Genomic DNA, 10,542 nt, shown 5'->3' on the forward strand with positions numbered 1-10,542 from the left:
ACCCTCAACCTAAATACAAATGTATAATACTAAGCTGTTTACGCCTAACGTAAAATATCCGCAAAAGACGGATATTTGTAATATTCCGATCAGTTTTGACGAAATCTTAAAACAGAAAGCCCAAAAAGCAAAGTCCGTGCGCAAGCGCAGTTGAAATGGCAAATTTGTGATAACCGGGATTTGGTTATTAGTGTGGAATAGTATTCGGAACTCCAGCGCTCGAATACGTTACCTTGCGGTGATTTATAAAACTGCGAATGCAACTAAAACATTGCCACGTTGCGCTCCACGTGTATCTGTTGACGTAAACGCGGTCAGTTTGTTCTGAGTAACGCATTCAACATGTCTAATAAGAACGCCTTCAACAACAGAAATTAATTCGTCCCTTAGTAGTATTCTCGAAGTGACTCCGCTGCCGGCTGCCCGGACTCCAAAAATATAAACATTTCTTATGCTGCCGGCCGGTGATGTCATCTTATTCCTATACCCCCTATTTTCCGCTCAAGAATGGGATCTTCCAGCGTCCAACGTGCAACGTGGGTAATGGTCAGGTATGTTCTTTTGTTTTAACGCATTAATTGCTTATCTTTAATTATGCCTTTTTTGATTTCAGAATAAAAAGCTTCAACACTTTCTTTGCTGACTTGATTTGGGTGAGAAATCGATTTCTGAAATTTGTATTGTTAAAATATTCTTTATTTCCAGGTTACCCTCATCCCGATGTAACGAATACTGTGAAGTAAGAATTGCAATTCAAAAGAAAGAATCAAAATTTAAAGTGATACGAAGTAAGTCATTTTAATTCCTCTCATTAGCATCTCAAACGAAATTAATATGTGTAGAAAAAGTGTAAGATTTTGTAGTATCTGCATTTTAATGGCAGCCAATCCATATGAATTGTCTCGATATTATTGTTTTAATTATGTTCTTTAATAAGGAGAAATTTAAAATCCTGTAACCTAGGCGTGTGTGTTACTTTATAGACATTGTAGCTAATTAAAGAATTTTTTTTAATTGGAATATTTGGGGGGGGGGGGAATAATTTTGGAATGTGAATTATGTAGTATGAACAATTGTGTGTACGTTATTAATTATTTTATCCTTGTTTTAATCATAATCCTTTACTTATGCTACCTTAATTTACTAAAATGTCGTTGGTTATAAAAAGCAAGTCTTCCTGAACATATGTGTATATATTTTATTGAAAAATACCTTTGTTCTGTTAATAATATTTTCTATTCAATTTGTTTCTCTTGCTGTATTTTATAAATTATTCAACCTTCTTTAATGAGAAATTTGCTGCATTCTGTGAATAGTGATGTCATTTTGTAACTAATCTTGTACCTTGGATGTGCTCTTTTATGTACATTTGGCTAGTGCTGTTTGTTATGAAAATCAAGTCTCAGAAAATTGCTTTAGCAAAAGAATAATGTAATACAGAGGGTAAAGCAACTGGAAAAGTAAAATAAATAAAACAACCGGAAGTGAAAAGGATAAATTTTAGAAAGGGGGGGGGGATTTGTTTTCTGATAGTAACAGGTAGACAGACGTTACTTTTACAGACGTCCTAAAAATACTTTTCAGTGGTTAGTCACATGTAAATGTTTATGGAAATGAAGTTGCTAACGGACTGGCACATGAGGGGAGCCGAGGGGTTTCTCCTCGTAAAGGGTGCCTTTCTTCGTCAGAAATTGCAACCAGAGTCAAGCAAAATATCAGCTCCGCTTAGAGACGGACTCCTGCACATGGGTAAAAAGCTACCCACCCTGTTTTTGCTTTACTTATGGCAATCAGCTTGGAAGATCAAATGGTACTAGCCTTACTACGAAGCGCACACAGTCAAGCACAGCAACATGTGGCAGGTCTCAAAGGGCCCTAAAATATGTACTGTGAACCCTTGATTATATAATGCAATGTATTGCTTCAAAATTATGTTTCTATGCTAGTTTATGTTGCTTTTATTTATAGGTGAAGTGTGTTTTTTGTTCAGGAATCCAAATTTTTACTGAATAATTATATTATTTACTGAATTGTAAAACACCTTTGTTTTGTCCAACGTGCAATGAGGGTAGCGGCAAGGTACCTTCTTTTATTTTAATGCATTAATTACTTATCTTTTATTATGCCTTTTATGATATCAGAAAAAAAAAATTCATTGCTCTCTTTGCTGACTTGATTTAGGTGAGGAATCAATTTCTGGAATTTGTTTTGTTAAAATATTCTTTATTTCCAGGTACCATTCCTGCCCGAACGACAGAAGTAAGAAATTGCTATTGGCAATTCAAGAAAGAATCAAAATGTAAAGTAATTCAAAGTAAGTTATTTTAATTACTTGCATTAACATCTCAAACAAATTTAATATGTGTAGAAAAAGTGAACTATTTAGTATCTGCATTTAAATAGAATTTATATGAATTGTCTCAATTATTGTTTAATTATGTGTTTCAATGAAAAGAAATTTAAGATCCTGTAGCCTCTGTGTGTGCTACTTTATAGACATTACAGCTTAATGATAAATTTTCTTAATTGGAATATTTCTGTGGGAAATAATTTTGAAATGTGAATTATGTAGTATGAACGTTGAACAATTATGTGTAGTACATTAGTAATTAGTTTATCTTAGTTTTAATGCATAATCCTGTACTTATGCTATATTAATTTACTAAAATGTCATTGATTATAAAAAGCAAGTCTTGCTGAAATTACGTGTATTTATTGTATTGAAATGTACTGTTGCTCTGCTAATGCTCTTTTCTATTCAATTTCTTAAGCGAAAGACTAATGAAAACTGAAATCAAAGTTCTGCAACATAAATGCAACTGGTATAGTGAAATAAATGAAACAAGGTTTGTTTTCTGATAGTGAGAGATACAAAAAACCTGATTGAACAAATTAAGAAACCATGTGTGTTTTTTTTTTCTTAATTATAAATTTTGACTTAATAGTGAATGCTTTTTTTCCTCTCCATGTTCCTGAAATAAGTTTTTTGTGTCTTCTCCAAACTGAATGAAACACAGCAGGGGGATTTGGTTTCATTTTAGTTGCCATTTCCTCTGCTTGTTTTTTTCAGTGTTTTCTCATCCATGGATCGAGGTATTTTCTCTTGTTACCATCCATTCGTATATCGCTGCAATACCTCTGGGGGTGCTCGGCTCCTGGTCTGGATCAAAAAACAGCATTCTTCGGTGCCCTAAACTGTGGCACTTTGACCTTGGATTGTCATGTAATGTATTGCTTCAAAATTATATGCTCTGTGTTTCTAGTTTATATTTCTGTGTTGCTTTTATTTGTTTTTGGAAAATGTTGTATGTTAAGATAATGAGGTTTCACTGAATGATATTTATATTGTTTATTGAATTCCCTAATACCTTTGTTATGTTGCTATTCTTTTCGTTCTAATTTCTGTTGGTATATTTTATAAACTGCAGGTCTTTCAAGTATAGAGACAAGTAGCTCCAAGAGTTGATTTTTACTCTAGTAAGAGGATCAGATTGAAAATTTGCAGAAACAGTAGTTAGGTACATATTGCTGAAAACTGCCTTAGCAGAAGAATCAACTGAAATCAAAGTTCTGTAACACAAGTTACAACTGGTATCATCAAATAAAACAATTTCAAGAGAAGAGAATGGATTGTTTTTATTTTAAAGGGTTTGTGTTATCTCATAGTGAGAGATACAAAAAACCTGATTGAACAAATTACGAAACCAAGTGTGTGTTTTTTCTTGATTATAAATTTTGATTTATATTGAATGCTTTTTTTCCTCTCCAGGTTCCTGAAGTACGTTTTTTGTGTCCTCTCCAAACTGAATGAAACACAGCAGGGGGATTTGGTTTCATTTTAGTTGCCATTTCCTCTGCTTGTTTTTTTCAGTGTTTTCTCATCCATGGATCGAGGTATTTTCTCTTGTTACCATCCATTCGTATATCGCTGCAATACCTCTGGGGGTGCTCGGCTCCTGGTCTGGATCAAAAAACAGCATTCTTCGGTGCACTAAACTGTGGCACGTGGACCTTGAATTGTCATGTAATGTATTGCTTCAAAATTATATGCTCTGTGTTTCTAGTTTATATTTCTGTGTTGCTTTTATTTATTTTTGGAAAATGTTGTATGTTAAGATAATCAGGTTTCACGGAATGATATTTATATTGTTTATTGAATTCCCTAATACCTTTGTTATGTTGCTATTCTTTTCATTCTAATTTCTGTTGGTATATTTTATAAACTGCAGGTCTTTCAAGTATAGAGACAAGTAGCTCCAAGAGTTGATTTTTACTCTAGTAAGAGGATCAGATTGAAAATTTGCAGAAACAGTAGTTAGGTACTTATTGCTGAAAACTGTCTTAGCAGAAGAATCAACTGAAATCAAAGTTCTGCAACACAAGTTACAACTGGTATCATCAAATAAAACAATTTCAAGAGAAGAGAATGGATTGTTTTTATTTTAAAGGGTTTGTGTTATCTCATAGTGAGAGATACAAAAAACCTGATTGAACAAATTACGAAACCAAGTGTGTGTTTTTTCTTGATTATGACCCGTCATTCCGATGTAACGACTGAAGTAAGAAATTGATATTTGCAATTCAAGAATGAACCAGAATTTAAAGTTTTTCGATGTAAGTCATTTTAATTGCTCTTATTAACATCTCAAACGAAATTAATATGTGTAAAAAGTGAAATATTTAGTAGTATCTGCATTTTAATGGAAGTCACTCCGTATGAATTGTCTCGATAATATTATTGTTTAATTATGTGTTTTAATAAGGAGAAATTTAAAATCCTGTAACCTACCTGTGTGTGTTACTTTATAGACATTGCAGCTTAATTAAACAAATTTTTTAATTGGAATATTTCTGGGGGAAATAGTTTTGAAATGTGAATTATATAGTATGAACAATTGTGTGTACATTAGTAATTATTTTATCCTTGTTTTAATACATAATCTTTACTTGTGCTACCTTAATTTACTAAAATGTCATTGATTATAAAAAGCAATTCTTCCTGAATACATGTGTATTTATTTTATTGGAAAATAAATTTGTTCTGTTAATACTCTTTTCTTTTCAATTTGTTTCTCTTGCTGTATTTTGTAAATTCTTCAACTTTCTTTAATGAGAAATTTGCTGTATTCTGTGAATAGTGATGTCATTTTGTAACGGATCTTAAATGTGCTGTTTTTATATACATTTGGCTAGTGCTGTATGTTATGAAAATCTTTCTGATAGTAACAGGTAGACAGACATTACTTTTACAGACGTCCTAAAATTACTTTTCAGTGGATACCGTCACATGTAAATGTTTATGGAAATGAAGTTGCTAACGGACTGGCACATGAGGGGAGCCGAGGGGTTTCTCCTCGTAAAGGGTGCCTTTCTTCTTCAGAAAGTGCAACCCGAGTCGAACAAAATATCAGCTCCACTTGGGACTCAAGCACAGCAACATGTAGCAGGTCTCAAAGGGCCCTAAACCATATACAGTGGACCCTTGATTATAAAATGTAGTGTATTGCATCAAAATTGTATGATTCTTTGCTAGTTTGTGTTGCAACTACAGATGTTTCGAATCAAGTTTAAATTTTAGAATAGAAAAAAGTGGCTCAAAGAAGTGTTTCTAGGTCTAGGAAGAGTATCGGATTAAAAATTTGCAAAAGCATGAGTTAGGTGCAAATTACTGAAATTTTCTTAAGCAAAAGAATAACTGAAATCAAAGTAATGCAACATAATTCAACTGGTATAATGAAATAAATAAAACAACTGGAAGTGAAGAGAATGATTTTGTTTAAGGGTTTGTTTTCTGACATATATATTAGCAGATAAAAAAATATTTTATTGAAAAAGTTCTGTTTGTAAAAATTAAGATCAACTATATGTTATTGATTTGTATTTATCATGTATTTTAACTTTAAAATGAATGCTTTTTTCCACCCTCCAGGTTCCTGAAATTTGTGTCCGCTCAAAACTGAATGACACGTAGTGGAGAGACTTGGTTTCATTTTAGCTACCATTTCCTCTGCTTGTGTTTTTCAGTGCTTCCTCATCGACGTATATTATGTTGGTGCCATACATTCTTCTATTCTCTACCCCAGGGGTGCGCGGCTCTCGGTCTGGATCAAGGAACAGTGGTCTTCAGGGCCCTAAACCATGTACAGTGGACCCTTGATTACAAAATGTAATGCATTGCTTCAAAATTGTATCCTTCTATGCTAGTTTATGGTGCTGTGTTGCTTTCATTTATAGGTGAAGTAAATTTTTTGTTCAGGAATCCAAGCCTTTACTGAATAATAATTATATTATTTACTGAATTGCATAACACCTTTGTTTTGTTGATATTGTTTCCATTCTAATTTCTCTTTGTGTATTTTTCAAACTAGAGATCTTTCGAATCAATATTAAATTTTACAAAAGGTTTGTTTTCTGATATTAGCAGATAAAAAACTATTTTAATGCAAAAACTACAAAAAAAAAAATATTCTGGTTGAACAAATTAAGATCAACTATATGTTATTGATTTATATTTATTATATATTTTAACTGAAAAATGAATGCTTTCTTTTTTACCCTCCAGGTTCCTGAAATTTTGTGACTGCTCAAAACTGAATGACACATAGTGGAGAGATTTGGTTTCATTTTAGCTACTATTTCCTCTGCTTGTATTTTTCAGTGCATCCTCGTCGACACATTTTCTCTTGGTGCCTTACATTCAAAGTATTGTTGCAGTACCCCTGGACGTGTTCTGCTCTTGGTCTGGATCAAAAAGCTGTCTTCATGTCCTAAATCATCTTATTTATTGTTATAACAGTTTATATTTCACTTTACTGCATGCTGTTAAGTCACTCCTATTAATATAATACTGTGTTTTAAATACTCGTACTCTATGTTTTAAATTACGTTAATCCTATGTATTTCTTTTAATTACAATTAATGCTTTATAAGTTGGTGAGTTTAGATTAGTAAGAAAGTTAGCGTTGTTTAGATTATTGAGCTGTTTTGAAGTAAGGAAGAATGTCGATTATCAGAAACCCTTTTAACTTGAAGCTACTATAACTGGCATCAATTTCTTGAATTTTAATTTTTGGATAGATAAAGATTGACCTAGAAAAATTTCTAGAAATTCCAGAAACACATTTTAAATATATTGCAGCAAACATCATATAGTTATATGCCTCACACTTATCTATTTGTTGTATGATGAAAAAAATATTTTCAATCATTGTGTGAACTAGTTTATAAATCTTTTTATGTTATAATTCTCTCCAAGCAATATTAATTTCACTAATATTGAAGAAATTAGCCCCAAGTAGAAAGTATAAACTTTCTAAAGTAGATAAACATATTTTAAAAAATGCAATAATGATGATAGGTGCAAATGGCAGAAAGCTACGAAAGGTAATTTATTTACCAAAGGCTTTAGCAAGAGAAAAAATGCAACAGTAGTAAAAGTACTGTAACCAAATTAGAACTAACTGGAAGTGTAAAGGATGAATTAGTATAGGAACTTGTTTACTAACAATTGCAGGAAAAAAAAGATAGTTTTGTTGCAGTTACTACTAAAAAACCTTTTTTCTGATTGAACAAGTTGCAAAGCCGTTACTGTATTCTATTCTGTTAAAATGTATTCATGTATTAATAAATTTGATTTCATAATGTATGTTTTTTTTCACTCCACTTTCCCAAGAAGCTTATATTTTTGTACCCACTGAATGGCACATAGCAGAGAAATTGGGTTTCATTAACTGCCATTTCCTCTGCTTGTGCTTTTTGACTCATTCTAACTGACCTATTTTATGTTGTCACAATTTTTCTTTATCAGAGAAGTTGAGAAAAGAATTCCTCAGTGCAAAAAGATAGTGATAAAGTTAAATTATCAAGAATTTTATCAATTAGCCAGGGATGACTTTACACAACCATCAAGATAAACGAAAAAACAATTAGTTGGCTGCTATATTTCGGGAATAAGGTAGAATCCCAATGACTCTTTTGACTGGAAACTCAGGATGTCAGTTTCCTTCAATTTTAGCTTTTGATAAGGATAAGTAAAGATTCTCACTTCAAGGTTCCAGAGACTGCCATTTCTACAAAATCACATTATGTACATTTCTGTCACTACTATGCTTTATGTTTTCTAACTCGCCAGTAAATATTTGGAACACTAACTAGTTCTGGTTTTCCAAAAAGTTTAATCAATATAATGGAAAAATAACATAATAAAAAATAAATAATTGTTTTCATTGGTAGTTTTTTTCAGCTATTTATCATTTAGGACAAAAGAGAGTCAACTACGTTATTAAAAACAGAATGAAGAATAAAGTTTACTATATTATGTCTTCTTAGATTTTGTTCGTTGGGGAAAGTGGGTCACACCCGTAAAACTTAAATATCCATCAAGCTTTTGTACTTATTTACACTAATCATGTCATGCAGGGTTGCCATACCATAGAAAAACCAGAAAATACAAGGAATTCAAAATCTCCCCCCCCCCCTCCCGCGAAGAAAAGGAAAAAACTAGGGAATTTTGCAAATTTTCTTAAATTGCAGGACGTTTCAGAAATGGAAGTTGCAAAAATTGCTAAATGTATAAGCTACTAATAATTAAATAAAAGTTAAAATTAAATGAATAGACTAAAATAAAAATCAATTTTGCTTTAACATACACATTTTTTCCCCAGGTTTTTGTTTGAGTAAATTTTAAAATATCTATCGTAAAATCAAATGGTCTTGAATATTTTATTTGACATGCATCTTGAATTTTATGCTAATTTAATTTAGAGATCATGAGATTAGTCTTCAATATACTGTTCTGCTAACTTTTAGTGTTTTTCTTTTAAGGTACAAGCAATGAATGATTTAAAGAGAGCTTTTTTTTAAAAAAAATAAAAAGTTAAATATATAAATATTCAGTCACCATGCTATTTATTTCAGTTTTAATGAATTCTTCATTTCCTCTTTAATTTATTAATTTATATTTTCCCTCCGTCCTAAAATTAATGTCCTAAAAGTTTTTATGAAACTTTTAGGACATTCATTTTCTTATACAAATACACCGATTTAACAATTGCCAAGGGACTGGAGAAAGTTATCGTTAAATCGAGCAGCATATATATATTCAATAAAGTTAAATCCGAACCAGTGAAATGTATCATTTAATTGAGGGAATCCGTAAATTTGATATCGTTAAATCGAAATTATACTGGATTAGTGTTTGCTCAGTTGTGATGCTGCTACTCACACAGGGTAAACTCGAAGAATTTTTTACCTATAAGTGAGTGGCAAATGGCAATCCTGTCATCACAGTATAGTTGGTTTTGCACATTTTTGGGCTTCGTTTTCTGCGTCACAGAATTCCAAAAAATAATGTTTTAGGGAGTTCAAGCAACATTTTTCATAGAAGCGTTTCCAGGTTAGTGTTTATTACTTATGCTCATTAAACTTCAATTATACTTTCACCTAAAGTGCACACTTCTATAGGAATTTTTGCAGTAAGTATTATTAATAAGTTTAAGAGAATGGATCCCACTTTCCCTATATTATATGTTTGCTACAAGGGCTAAGTGCCCTATAATAATCTCATCCTCTAAGCAAAGCCTGCTTAAAAATGCGTTTTGGTCCACGTTAAATTTCCGCGAGAGAGCGCTTGATCGCCTTGTCCTCCCCGCATGAGGGGGGGGGGGGTGAGGGAATTGGACGTTTTTCTCTTGGGGGGGGGGGGCTTTGAACCCAATCGAAAAAAAAGCTTCAAAATTTTAAGATGGAAAGAATGCCAATATCGCATTGTGTACACACACGCATGCGTATTTGGGGTGTCCCAAAAAGAAAACGAAAGTAGATTTTTCAAGACGAACAGCCTCATGTTTTTCCTTTTGGGCAAAAACAATTGCAAAAAAAGTTTCATATAATTTGAACAACAACAATCCGTGCCGACTTGAGCCTGAAAGTGTGAACCAGCACTGTACTAGGCCGTATCGAAACAAAAAAAAGTTTTTTGCAGTTCGAAATTTCATGATGATAAAAAGTTGGCCCCACATGTGCCACAAAAATATTTAGGTGACACGTAAGAGACCTATATTTTGAAATTTCCTTCAAAAAGTTATCAAGCTGAACAATATAAACAGTTAAGCCGATAAGCGTTGAATAGAAATGTTAGTTCTCCTGCAATATATTAATGTCTCCCACATGGTGCTCAATATATAGACTTTTTCAAATTTAAGTTAAATTTTGAACTTGATATTTTATTTAAATAACTTTTTTGAAAAGAACTATAAATTTTATACCTTTTGCTGGACGCCTAAATATTTTCGTGGCGCATGTGAGGTTATAAGGGCAACGCAGTGGCGGCGATTCGGGGGGGGGGGGGAATGGGGGTTATTTTTCTATGGTTCATTTATTTATTTTATTTTCCAATTTAGAAACCAAATCTAAAAATAAAAAATAAAAATGTCAAAATTTTTTGAACATAATTCTTTGTTTTACTTTGTATATCTGTTTACGGAACATTATTTATCACAAGCAGTAACTTTTAGTTTATGTCAGCGGTTCCCAACCTTTTTA

Source organism: Uloborus diversus, chromosome 2 (assembly GCF_026930045.1).
Source record: "Uloborus diversus isolate 005 chromosome 2, Udiv.v.3.1, whole genome shotgun sequence".
Lineage (NCBI taxonomy): Eukaryota > Metazoa > Arthropoda > Arachnida > Araneae > Uloboridae > Uloborus > Uloborus diversus.